The sequence below is a fragment of the Rhodnius prolixus genome, unplaced genomic scaffold (assembly GCF_049639745.1).
Source record: "Rhodnius prolixus isolate KJV_2025 unplaced genomic scaffold, Rpr scaffold_13, whole genome shotgun sequence".
Taxonomy (NCBI): domain Eukaryota; kingdom Metazoa; phylum Arthropoda; class Insecta; order Hemiptera; family Reduviidae; genus Rhodnius; species Rhodnius prolixus.
In genome coordinates, this window is record NW_027411583.1 from 14957495 (window position 1) to 14972259 (window position 14765).

A 14765-nucleotide genomic window follows, 5' to 3' on the forward strand; every position below is an offset into this window, starting at 1 on the left:
TGCTCACATTTAACCATGTTGTCGACTCAATAGACTTTGATAGGACCACCTTATGCTCACATTTAACCATGTTGGCGACTCACTAGACCTAGATAGGACAACCTTACACTCACATTTAACCATGTTTACTACTTACTAGACTTTGATAGACCACCTTATGCTCACATTCAACCTTCTTTACCACTCACTACACCTATATATCACCACCTCCACTCACATTTAACCATCTTTACCACTTACTAGACTTATATATTGTCTACCAGAAAGTTCTGTCTGTTTTTGGATTAAAACAAAATACACATTTTTCTTACCGTCAATAAACTTTATTAAATAATATAATTGCCATTATTATTAATGACATCTTGCGAGCGTAAGGGCAATTTGTGTATCCCGTTTTTAGAAAAATGTGAAGCGAAAAATTGATACAGTGCTTATTTGGTATCATTCATTTTTAAATTTTTTGCCCTTCAAAAAATTTTGTAAGGACAAAACAAATGATAGTCGGATGGTGCTAAATCCGGGGAATACAGTGGATGCGACAGAATTTCCACCCTATTTCTTCAATTTTTTGACGAGTCTCCAAAGCAGCAGCATGTGGACTGTCCTTATCATGATGCAGTATGATGTTCTTCCTATTGAACATTGCCGGCCTCTTTTCTTGGACTGCTATCCGATTGCTGATAATTCTTCTCCGAATTGAGCTTTTTGTTCGGTTTTAAGAGCTTATAATGTGTAGGTCCTCGAAAGTCCCACCATAAACATAACATTCTCTTATTCAGAGTCAACGTTGGTTTAGAGGTGGAAGGGCTATGTTTTCCAGGTTCACAATATGCCCTTTTCCTTAAGATGCTTTCGTATGTAATCCACTTTTCATCCCCAGTTATTATCCGGCTTAAGAAGAGCTCGATTTTAACCTCCAACAGCGGACTTAACCCAAATAGACTATTTTCAGAGGGGATATCTAAAAAATAAAGTGTACAGTAACCTTAATCCCTTAGCTTCAGTCGAAGATCTGGAACATCGAATAGTCTGCCTAGATCTTGTTTGTTCCATTTGAAAGAAAACTTGGATGTGTATCTGGGGATATTGGGGTTTAAAAAATGGATCAATTACTGAAAAAACTAGATTTGATTAAATACGTGTTTTCTAATTTTTGAAATTTCCCTCCGTTTCAGGGTGGAGCATATAACTCTGGTCACCCTGTTTATAAGTCTAGTGAGTGGTAAACATGGTTAAATGTGAGTGCAAGGAGATCGTATATAAGTCTAATGAGTCGCAAACTAGGTTAAATGTGAGAGTAAGGTGGTCCTATATAAGTCTAGTAAGTGGTAAACATGATTAAATGTGAGTGTAAGGTGGTCCTATATAAGTCTAGTAAGTGATAAACATGATTAAATGTGAGTGTAAGGTGGTCCTATATAAGTCTAGTAAGTGGTAAACATGGTTAAATGTGAGAGTAAGGTGGTCCTATATAAGTCTAGTAAGTGGTAAACATGGTTAAATGTGAGAGTAAGGTGGTCCTATATAAGTCTAGTAAGTGGTAAACATGATTAAATGTGAGTGTAAGGTGGTCCTATATAAGTCTAGTAAGTGGTAAACATGGTTAAATGTGAGAGTAAGGTGGTCCTATATAAGTCTAGTAAGTGGTAAACATGATTAACGGTGAGTGTAAGGTGGTCCTATATAAGTCTAGTGAGTCGCCAACATGGTTAAATGTGAGTGCAAGGAGATCGTATATAAGTCTAGTGAGTGGTAAACTTGGTTAAATGTGAGTGTAAGGTGGTCCTATATAAGTCTATTGAGTCACCAACTGGGTTAAATGTGAGTGTAAGGTGGGTCCTATCGAAGAATAGTGAGTCGCAAACTAGGTTAAATTTGAGTTTAAGGTGTTCCTATCTAAGTCTAGTGAGTCGCAAACTAGGTTAAATGTGAGTGTAAGGTGGTCCTATATAAGTCTAGTAAGTGGTAAACATGGTTAAATGTGAGAGTAAGGTGGTCCTATATAAGTCTAGTAAGTGGTAAACATGATTAACGGTGAGTGTAAGGTGGTCCTATATAAGTCTAGTGAGTCGCCAACATGGTTAAATGTGAGTGCAAGGAGATCGTATATAAGTCTAGTGAGTGGTAAACTTGGTTAAATGTGAGTATAAGGTGGTCCTATATAAGTCTATTGAGTCACCAACTGGGTTAAATGTGAGTGTAAGGTGGGTCCTATCGAAGAATAGTGAGTCGCAAACTAGGTTAAATTTGAGTTTAAGGTGTTCCTATCTAAGTCTAGTGAGTCGCAAACTAGGTTAAATGTGAGTGTAAGGTGGTCCTATCTAAGTCTAGTAAGTGTAAACATGGTTAAATGAGAGTGTAAGGTGGTCCTATGTAGGTCTTGAGAGTCACCAACATGGTATATATGAGGCACCAGACTGGTAGAATGAAGGTGCCAAGTTTGGAAAAGGTGATAATATTGATAGAGAAGGGGCACCAGCTAGGCGGAATAAAGATGCATTGGTCCGATTCTGGTTTAACCATTGGCAATGTTTGGTTTTAAAAATTTAATCACTTAAATTTTGATTAAATTAAAAAATTTAATCGTCCAAAGTGATTAAAACTAAATTTGGAATGTAATTCAATCAATTAAAATTATGATTATTTAATTTTAATTTTAATCTTAATTTTTAGTTATGATTAAAAAATTTAATTGATTAAAGTCCGATTAAATTAAAAGTGAATTTAATTTTAATCAACTAATTTTGGCCGATTAAATTTTTTAATTTTAATCATGATTAAAATTAAATTTCGGTTTAATTCAATTGTTTTTTAATTGATTAAATTTTTGCCCAACTCTGCTTGAGATGAACTAAATGGATCGATAAAATTTCAAATTTATGGAAATTTACTCAATAAATTACAATGAAAACGATAAAATACACAAAAATTAAAAAAAACTTGAAAATGGTAGGAAATTTATTTATTTGGTTGTCAGGTTGAAGGTCTACCTGTCTTCCAATACTATATTTGTACAATAGTATATTATTTGCTAGACTTTACAAATATTTGCTAATATTAATATGAATATTAATTAGCAAAAGATACTTGTCTGGAAATTCCTCGAACTTTTTTAATCTTTTCTGATACAGTGATGTTTCTAAGATGAAGCAAATCTTAACGGGGAACATTATGATAAGAAAATGAAAGGCACTTGGACAAGGATAATGTAGTTAAGTATTACTTAGGTGCTCAGCTTGTGAGGTGAGTACCTAAAATTAAGAATGATGGATATTTGAAAATCCTTTTTTGACACTGAAATTTAAACACTGAAAGCTGTGATAGGCATTACAAGACAACTTGAAAGCAAGTATGATAAGCATTTTTTTAAAAATGAAATATTTATTTAAGTTTATAGAAACTAAATATATACCTTTTTCAACGCTGATATTTTATTTAAAGTATGCCGAGAATAGAAAGTAATAAATTCCATTATATATATGAAGGTTACGCTATGTTTTTGAGTAGAGAAACTAGAATATCCATGTACTATTGTTTAAGAAAGGTTGCTCCTTGAAATAGTTTGTCTAGGAAATGTATAAGTTGATTTCAAAGGCATTGATACGAGGTTTCAATATTATGTGTGGTTGTATCTCACATAGCATGGTTATCAGAAAAGTTGCGTACATTATTCCCTTAGAATTAAGGAGGTTGTTCATTGCTACTATATTATAAGGAATGCAGGTGTGAAATGGTGAAGTGATTGCTCGCCTAAAACAGCATTCATTAAATTTTACAACCAATTCATAATATTTATAAAGTTCATTAAAAAAATACAATCTAAGATCCTCTTTCTGCCACAGAATGTTTAATTTTTATGTGAACATGTCCATTGTAAAAACAATTTAAAGGAAATCGGTGCTAATTTTGTCAAGAATTGGATATCTTGAATACAAATTTGATATTCAGCATAGATTGATTGGGTTTATTATGATTTAAAATAAATAAAAATTGTAAGAATCAAAGATTTCACCTGGTTTAATTTGGGGCTGAGTTCATCTCTAATTTCATACGTATCTGCTTTACCGCCTCTTCAATTATGAATAATGGTTGTGAAGATTCTAATGTTACCAGAAACCATTATAGTTTAAGAAGCTGAGTTCTGCGGAATAGCAGATAAGTAAAGCATGTCCTCCAAGAATGCTGCTAGAAGGAAATGTGCGTAGATTGCTTAATGTTATATGTGTTAATTATAATACAGGGATATTAAAATTGAAAAATTTATCTGTGCGCACACATTAATCATACAAAAATGAAAGTCAGTGTGAGGATAACATATCTGAATAAATGTTGCATGGAGTGGCAGGCATTAGGGGAATACAAACAACTTGATCGGGAAATTATTATAAAACGAAATTAGTAGTTGCACACACTTGTAGATAGAGCTGGTGTACATAATATAGAGCTTGTATCAAATCAAACTTAACCTTGGATGGTGGAGATAATACAAAATAAATTATTTTTAACAACTAATTAGAAGAGTTGAAAGAAAATGATTAAAAAAAAAATAGAATGCAGAAGTGAAATAAAACTATTACTATAAGAGAAAGTAACTTGAAGAAAAAGGCACTGCATATAGTGTTCACTAATTATACCTAAAAAAGAATGGCATTTGAAAAATGAATCTAAATTTATACTTACATTTAAGGAGTAAAGAGTAAGTTTGCTCTGTTGTGGGAGTAAAATTTGATGAAGCTATCGTCTTATTTGTTTTTCAAAGAAGCTAAAAACGTAGAAAACCCCGTTAATACAAACTATTGGTAAAAAAATAATGTAAGAAGACCCTCCCATAAAAATAAAAAATAGATCAGGGGTGTGGGCACAGCCCCCACGAAAAAGTTTTTAAATGAAATTATCAATCTTGAATTAATAATTCGAAGTGATTTTGAATCGCTGTTGAAATGTAACCCGCCAGATTTAAATGTAAATATAAAATAAAGAAATATTTTATATTTGAATATGGCGGGTTACATTTTAACAGCGAATCAGAATCACTTCGAATTAGGCCACACCACCGGGCACGTATTCTTGATCTTGAGATTTACCGATTAGAGAGCGGAGCCGAGCAGAGCATATGGTTAGTGATAAACAATGATTTGAAGAATTGAGTTTTGTTTGGTTGGTGGCAAAGAAGTAGGTAAGTAAGCGTAATGAATTGTGTTTTAGGTGCTGGTGATTATGAAATGTAAAAAGAGTTTGGAAGGTGAATTGAAGAGTAAAGAAAGGTTATATAATGGAGAAGAAGAAATAAATTGAACTAATTCCATGCAGGTAGGATGTGGAAAATTTTTGTGATGAAATGAACATTGAAAAGTTAATGGAAAATTAGAAGTAAATGGAAATTAGAAAATGGAATTATAACCGAGATAGAGAAGTGTAAGAAGAAGAAGAGCCGAAGAATTTAAGGTATTTATAAACAAAAATATGTTTATTAAGTTTGGATAGTATAATAAAGGTGGACATTGTATTTGGAAAGGTAAGAATTTAAAAAAGGAAAGAAATAGTAATAAAATAAGAATGTAAAATTTGTAATAGGACAGGTGATAGTGATTGTTATTGTGGGAAAAGTTTTGAAATTGTGGCAGTTGGTTGAAAGAAACAATAAATAAGAAATATTATTTAATTTGTGAGGTAAGATTTTTGTGAATAAAATTAATGTAGTAGATTTGAAATGAAAAAAAGGAATTGATTTTCGAGAGGGGAGCATATGGTTAGTGATAATAATGATGTGAAGAATTGAGTAGGGTATGTGGTAAAGAAGTTGTTAAGCGTAATGAATTATGTGTTTCAGGTGTTGGTGATAATAAAAAAGTGAAGAAAGAGTTTGGAAGGTGAATTTAAGAGTAAAAAAAAGGTTATATAATGGAGAAGAAGAAATACATTTGATAAGAGGAAAAGGGTTGAGTAATAAAGGTATGATTTTTTTGTGGGAAATAGGAAAAATGCAAAAAGGAAAAATGAGGGAGGAAAGTTTTAGTTGAAAAGTGAAGTTATTATGAGTGCTATTTAATAGAAATGGATAGATTGAAGATAATGGGAGAATGTGTTAAGAGAAATGTAATGGCATTTAAAGGTGTAGATATATAGGAAAAGAAGGTTGTTGTGTATGGTGCGAATTTGAGAGAAGTGTGAGAAGAAGAAGAAGTAAAGGGATTGATTAGAAAATAGATAAAAAAGGTGTGAATAGATTAAGAAAAGTGGAGATTGTATTTGGATAGGTGAAGAGGTAAAAAGAAAGAAATAAAAATGTAGATGTTTATAAGAGGGCGAAAGGGAGAGGAAAGAAGGAAATTGGTAAGGAATGGTTAATATGATGGAGTTGTAGATGTAGATTAAGTACGTATTAATGTAGAAGATTTGAAGTGAAGAAAGTGATTTTAAAGAACGGAACATATTAAAACTGTCCGGTAGGACAGTTGTATAAGGGTTGATCGTCAAAAACTGCACGAAAACGCGTAACGTTGAAAAACACCCAACTTTGACAATTTTTTTCTCTTTTTCTATAAAAGATAAAATTCCCAAATTTTCTTTAAAATAAAGGGCAAACCCTCCTTTATAACTGTAATTTTTTTGCAACAACCCAGATCTAATAGGTTTCGAGAAAAAAGTTGCCAAAAATGAGCAAAAACCGCTTTTTCAAAAAATGATCTTGTTGTTACCTTTTTTGTAAACAACGTAGCGCCTAAACGCGCAAACCGATTTTCATGAATGAGGTGTCATTCGATTCGGAATTTTATGTAGATGTGCCTTTTGGGGGTCTCGACGCTGTACATTAAACAAGAGAGGAGTTAGCCCTTAATGTAAGGCCCCCTCCAAAATTATTATTACTAATTACTCTGTAAATCTTGGCCCGATTTTGATAAAATTTGGTAGGATGATAGGGTTAGGGCTCCCCTACGTAACATTAAAGCGGCGATCAGCTCTTACACTTGTTAAGGGGAAGTATAGCAATCGTTGCAAATTATCGACACGTGAACCGATTTTCATGAATGAAGTGTCATTCGAATCGAAATTTTGTACAGATTTGCACTTTAAAAGTCTCGACGCTGTGCCTCATAAGGAGGGGAGTTTGCCCCACCCAAGTAAGGCCCTTTCTAAAACTATTACTACCAATATTTCTATAACGCTTAGTCCGATTTTGATAAAATTCAGCTCAAATAAGTGGTTAAAGCTCCTCTACGTGGCTGTGAAGTGCTATCATGCTCTTGCACCTACTAAGAGGAATTACTGCAATCGTTTAAATTATCAATGAGTGAACCGATTTAAATCAATGAATTGTCGTTCGATTAAAAAATCTTTGCCTCTTTGCTTTTTAGGGAGAAGTACTGCAATCATAGTTTATTTTTCTTTCTCCTCTTAATTAATAGGAAGTACTGAAATCGCAGTTTAATTTTGCTATTTACGTACAAATACCTTCCTATTTTATTCAAAACGTTTTCTCAAAAAAAATTGTTATTGAGGATGGTTAGGGGAACCGCAACTATAATCATTCTTTAAAAAAACCTCTCCAGTGGTAGTTGCGGTTCCGACTTAACACCTTATCAGGTTATAATGATAGAATTGCTTATTCCAAATTTTAAAAAAATCTGTAAAGCAGATATGTAACTTTGCAAAATAGACAAAAAGAAAAATTATCCAAAAGGTACAAAAATCTCCTTAACAAAAACTTACAGTTTAAAATGTTAAGTATAAAGGTTGATTGAACGCCAAAAGGTACACAAATCAGCGAGTACCCAACATTTCATTAATACTTCATTAATAGTTGAGTAATTCTACTGCATTAATTTTCATTAATAAGTTATTTTTTATAATAGATGGTTTGATTTGAATCTGTTGAAAAGGGTTTGGATGAAATATGTAAGTATGGAATGAAGAAAAAAAAAAAAAGAAGATATTTAAGTGTTTTTGTGAGAATGTGGATAAGACCAAGGGATAGAGGATGAATGAATTTGATAAAGGGGAAACAGTAGTAAGAGAGCGAGATGTAGGTTTTGTGAGAAGTGATGTTGTGTTATATTGTGGAGTTAGATGGTAGTAAGAAGAAGGTAGTTGGTAGTAAGAAATGAAGGTAGATTGGTGAATTGATGGTTGAATTGAATAAAAAGTAGGTGTTTAAAAAGTGGAAAAAGAATAGGGTGTTATAAAGGAGGTATATTGGAGAATTGTTAGGTGGTGTTTAGGGAGAAACTGAATAAATGTGAGGATCATATGTATGCGTAGGTAAATTAGAGAGTGTGGGTAAATAATGTTAGTTATTATTTAAAATAATAGAAATATTTGAGAAGAGAAGGATTGATGTGTAAGTGAGTTAATGTATATTGATGTTTGTGATTAGGTTGTGATGTGTGAAATGGAAGTTGGATTGATGCGGATGAAGATGAAAAGATGTAGAAGATGAAAATGTGTTGATAAGAAAAGGTGATTTACGGTGGGTGATTGGGGAGTAAATTTGGAGAGGTAAATATGAGAAAGTAAATGTTGAAGATGATTTTGAAAGGAATGATTAGGTAAATAATTTTGGGCCAAAGCGAAGTTTGATTTTGTTAAAATGTAATAATGGTGATGTGTAACAGGAGTGTTGAGTTATGTGCAATATGATGAGCCTAGTGTTAGTAAGATTAGATAGTAGAATGTTATGTATAAGTAAGTAGTCGGAATAGTTGGTAGTTAAATTTGGAGAATATAAGAAAGAAGTAAAGTTTTTTGTGATAGGGTGATGGAGATAGGTTTATGGTAGTAAAAGGTGGCGTTGATGGGATAGATGAGAATAGACATTATTTAGTAGAGTAAATAGAAGGTAGGAGGAGTAAGGTAGAGAAGAAGTGAATGATTTTGAGTAAAATAGTGAGTGAGTTAATTGTGAAAGTTAGTTGTATATATTACATATAAAAGTTAAAATATTAGTGAATTTGGGCGATTTAGATTTGTTTCGTTTGTTTGAGTTATAATTGTTGATATTGGGAGACTTTTAACTAGTAAATGGGTGATGATGAGGTTAAGTGGGGATGTTGAGAAAAAACGTAGTAGAAAGGTTATTTGAGTTTGAGTTAGAAAGTAATGAGTATTGAAAATAAGGAAAAAAGTAATTTGTGTAAAAGTATGAGCGAGAGGGGTGAAAATGAGGTTAGTAAATGGGGGACCGGACATGTGATTGATAAAAAAGTGTATAAAAAATTGAAAAATTAAAATTGGGAGTAATGATTTGTAGCGTTAAAGTGTTTTTTATTTAATTGTAATTAGTTGGTAAATTGATATTTGTTAGGATGAAAGGTGTATTTATATAATTGTTTTTGAAGTTTGTATATTTATTTTGCAGGCTTTTCTGTGGTGATTATGGGCTTTGATGGCATGCAGCAGCAGCAGCAGGTTTAGAGAAGAATTGTTCAGATGAATAAAGTGTTGCACACCGAGAGAGAATTGAAAAAGAAAATAAAAGAAGAAAAAAAGAGAAAAAGTTATGATAAAGTGGTTGTTTACAAGAAGTAATATTGAGAATTAAAACTGTCCGGTAGGACAGTTGTATAAGGGTTGATCCTCAAAAAGTGCACGAAAAAGCGTAACGTTGAAAAACGCCCAACTTTCAATTTTTTTTTCTCTTTTTGTATAAAAGATAAAATTCCCAAATTTTCTTTAAAATATAGGGCAAATCCTCCTTTGTAACTGTAATTTTTTGCAACAACCCAGATGTTATAGATTTCGAGAAAAAAGTTGTTGAAAATGAGCAAAAACGGCATTTTCAATAATTGGTCTTGTTCTTGTTCTTGTTGTTACCTTTTTTGTAAACAACGTACAGCCTAAACGCGCGAACCTATTTTCATGAATGAGGTGTCATTCGATTCGGAATTTTATGTAGATGTGCCTTTTGGGGATCTCGACGCTATACTTCAAATGGGAGAGGAGTTAGCCCCCTTAATGTAAGGCCCCCTCAAAAATTATATTACTAATTACTTTGTAAATCTTGGCCCGATTATGATAAAATTTGGTAGGATGATAGGGTTAGGGCTCCCCTACGTAACATTAAAGCGACGATCAGCTCTTAGACTTGTTAAAGGTTCTGTGACATCTAATAAATTTTAAAAAATATAAATGAAAATTAATGCAGTAAAATTACTTAAAGAATATCAATGAAGTATAAATGAAATGTTGGGTACTTGCTGATTTGTGTACCTTTTCGCGTTCAATCAACCCTTATACTTAACTTTTTAAACTGTAAGTTTTTGTTAAGGAGATTGATAATTAGTAGTGTAAATATTCACATTTATATTATTGTAATTGTAGAAAGTAAATAAAGTGGAAAACTAAGAAAAAAATTGTTTTATTCTTAAAATATAATATTGTAAATTCCTATGAATTTTATAGATTATTTAGTAACATTTTTCTGTAGTAAACTCAAAAAGTCTCGTTTTCTACTCGATAGATTTTTACTAAAATTTACACAATTATAGACAATAGTAGTCTCCATATACAAGTAAAATATAAACAAAATCTATAGAGTAGTTTTCGAGATATTTGAAGTTAAACTTTTTACTTTATAGAACGGAAACAAACTTTAACACTAAATATCTCGTTTTCTACTTGATAGATATTAACTAAAATTTACACGATTATCGACAACAGTAGCCTCCATATAAAAATAAAATATAAACAAAATCTATAGGGTAGTTTTCGAGATATTTGACGTTAAAAGTTTCACTTTATAGAATGGAAACAAATTATAACACTAAATATCTCGTTTTCTGCTTGAAAGATTTTTATTAAAATTTACACGATTATACACAATAGTAGTCTCCATATAAAAGTAAAATATAAACAAAATCTATAGAGTAGTTTTCGAGATATTTGAAGTTAAACTTTTTACTTTATAGAACGGAAACAAACTTTAACACTAAATATCTCGTTTTCTACTCGATAGATTTTAACTAAAATGTACACGATTACAGACAACAGTAGCCTCCATATAAAAGTAAAATATAAACAAAATCTATAGGGTAGTTTTCGAGATATATGACGTTAAAATTTTCACTTTATAGAATGGAAACAAACTTTAACACTAAATATCTCGTTTTCTGCTTGAAACATTTTTATTAAAATTTACACGATTATACACAATAGTAGTCTCCATATAAAAGTAAAATATAAACAAAATCTATAGAGTAGTTTTCGAGATATTTGAAGTTAAACTTTTTACTTTATAGAACGGAAACAAACTTTAACACTAAATATCTCGTTTTCTGCTCGATAGATTTTAACTAAAATTTACACGATTATAGACAACAGTAGCCTCCATATAAAAGTAAAATATAAACAAAATCTATAGGGTAGTTTTCGAGATATATGACGTTAAAATTTTCACTTTATAGAATGGAAACAAACTTTAACACTAAATATCTCGTTTTCTGCTTGAAACATTTTTATTAAAATTTACACGATTATACACAATAGTAGTCTCCATATAAAAGTAAAATATAAACAAAATCTATAGAGTAGTTTTCGAGATGTTTGATGTTTAACTTTTTACTTTATAGAACGGAAACAAACATTAACACTAAATATCTCGTTTTCTGTTCGATAGATTTTAACTAAACTTTACACGATTATACACAATAGTAGTCTCCATATAAAAGTAAAATATAAACAAAATCTATAGAGTAGTTTTCGAAATATTTGAAGTTAAACTTTTTACTTTATAGAACGGAAACAAACATTAACACTAAATATCTCGTTTTCTGCTCGATAGATTTTAACTAAAATTTACACGATTATACACAATAGTAGTCTCCATATAAAAGTAAAATATAAACAAAATCTATAGAGTAGTTTTCGAGATATTTGAAGTTAAACTTTTTACTTTATAGAACGGAAACAAACTTTAACACTAAATATCTCGTTTTCCGCTCGATAGATTTTAACTAAAATTTACACGATTATAGACAACAGTAGCCTCCATATAAAAGTAAAATATAAACAAAATCTATAGGGTACTTTTCGAGATATATGACGTTAAAATTTTCACTTTATAGAATGGAAACAAACTTTAACACTAAATATCTCGTTTTCTGCTTGAAACATTTTTATTAAAATTTACACGATTATACACAATAGTAGTCTCCATATAAAAGTAAAATATAAACAAAAATCTATAGAGTAGTTTTCGAGATGTTTGATGTTTAACTTTTTACTTTATAGAACGGAAACATACATTAACACTAAATATCTCGTTTTCTGTTCGATAGATTTTAACTAAACTTTACACGATTATACACAATAGTAGTCTCCATATAAAAGTAAAATATAAACAAAATCTATAGAGTAGTTTTCGAGATATTTGAAGTTAAACTTTTTACTTTATAGAACGGAAACAAACATTAACACTAAATATCTCGTTTTCTGTTCGATAGATTTTAACTAAACTTTACACGATTATACACAATAGTAGTCTCCATATAAAAGTAAAATATAAACAAAATCTATAGAGTAGTTTTCGAGATATTTGAAGTTAAACTTTTTACTTTATAGAACGGAAACAAACTTTAACACTAAATATCTCGTTTTCTGCTCGATAGATTTTAACTAAAATTTACACCATTATAGACAACAGTAGCCTCCATATAAAAGTAAAATATAAACAAAATCTATAGAGTAGTTTTCGAGATATTTGACGTTAAAATTTTCACTTTATAGAATGGAAACAAACTTTAACACTAGATATCTCGTTTTCTGATTGAAAGATTTTTATAAAAATTTACACGATTATACACAATAGTAGTGTCCATATAAAAGTAAAATATAAACAAAATCTATCGAGTAGTTTTCGAGATATTTGAAGGTAAAGTTTTCACTTTATGGAACGGAAACAAACTTTAACACTAAATATCTCGTTTTCTGCTCGATAGAATTTTATTAGAATTTACACGATTATAGACAACAGTAGCCTCCATATAAAAGTAAAATATAAACAAAATCTTTAGAGTAGTTTTCGAGATATTTGAAGTTAAACTTTTCACTTTATAGAACGGAAACAAACTTTAACACTAAATATCTCGTTTTCTGCTCGATAGAATTTTATTAGAATTTACACGATTATAGACAACAGTAGTCTCCATATAAAAGTAAAATATAAACAAAATCTTTAGAGTAGTTTTCGAGATATTTGAAGTTAAACTTTTCACTTTATAGAACGGAAACAAACTTTAACACTAAATATCTCGTTTTCTACTTGATAGATTTTAACTAAAATTTACACGATTATAGACAACAGTAGCTTCCATATAAAAGTAAAATATAAACAAAATCTATAGAGTAGTTTTCGAGGTATTTGAAGTTAAAGGTTTTACATTATAGAACGGAAACAAATTTTAACACTAAATATCTCGTTTTCTGCTCGATAGATTTTAACTAAAATTTACACGATTATACACAATAGTAGTCTCCATATACAGGTAAAATATAAACAAAATCTATAGAGTAGTTTTCGAGATATTTGAAGTTAAAGTTTTCACATTATAGAACGGAAACAAACTTTAACACTAAATATCTCGTTTTCTGCTCGATAGATTTTTATTAAAATTTACACGATTATACACAATAGTAGTCTCCATATAAAAGTAAAATATAAACAAAATCTATCGAGTAGTTTTCGAGATATTTGAAGGTAAAGTTTTCACTTTATGGAACGGAAACAAATTTTAACACTAAATATCTCGTTTTCTGCTCGATAGATTTTAACTAAAATTTACACGATTATAGACAACAGTAGCCTCCATATACAGGTAAAATATAAACAAAATCTATTTAGTAGTTTTCGAGATATTTGAAGTTTTCACTTTATAGAACGAAAACAAACTTTAACACTAAATATCTTGTTTTCTGCTCGATTGATTTTTACTAAAATTTACACGATTATAGACAACAGTAGCCTCCATATACAGGTAAAATATAAACAAAATCTATTTAGTAGTTTTCGAGATATTTGAAGTTTTGACTTTATAGAACGAAAACAAACTTTAACACTAAATATCTCGTTTTCTGCTCGATAGATTTTAACTAAAATTTACGCGATTATAGACAACAGTAGCCTCCATATACAGGTAAAATATAAACAAAATCTATTTAGTAGTTTTCGAGATATTTGAAGTTTTCACTTTATAGAACGAAAACAAACTTTAACACTAAATATCGCGTTTTCTGCTCGATAGATTTTAACTAAAATTTACACGATTATAGACAACAGTAGCTTCCATATAAAAGTAAAATATAAACAAAATCTATTTAGTAGTTTTCGAGATATTTGAAGTTTTCACTTTATAGAACGAAAACAAACTTTAACACTAAATATCTCGTTTTCTGCTCGATTGATTTTTACTAAAATTTACACGATTATAGACAACAGTAGCCTCCATATACAGGTAAAATATAAACAAAATCTATTTAGTAGTTTTCGAGATATTTGAAGTTTTCACTTTATAGAACGAAAACAAACTTTAACACTAAATATCTCGTTTTCTGCTCGATTGATTTTTACTAAAATTTACACGATTATAGACAACAGTAGCCTCCATATACAGGTAAAATATAAACAAAATCTATTTAGTAGTTTTCGAGATATTTGAAGTTTTCACTTTATAGAACGAAAACAAACTTTAACACTAAATATCTTGTTTTCTGCTCGATTGATTTTTACTAAAATTTACACGATTATAGACAACAGTAGCCTCCATATACAGGTA

General features: G+C 30.3%; 1 long non-coding RNA gene across 2 annotated transcripts; it reads left to right on the forward strand.

Moving 5' to 3' along the window:
- The first annotated feature begins 4993 nt into the window (after positions 1 to 4993).
- LOC141448279 (uncharacterized) lies at positions 4994 to 10349 on the forward strand. Of its 2 annotated transcripts, XR_012454930.1 has the most exons (4): positions 4994 to 5116; positions 5206 to 5445; positions 5831 to 5952; positions 9356 to 10349. It is a non-coding gene; the product is annotated as an uncharacterized lncRNA (long non-coding RNA). The 2 variants fall into 2 exon arrangements; XR_012454929.1 differs by lacking the exon at positions 4994 to 5116 and having other exon boundaries at positions 5123 to 5445.
- Positions 10350 to 14765: the final 4416 nt, after the last annotated feature.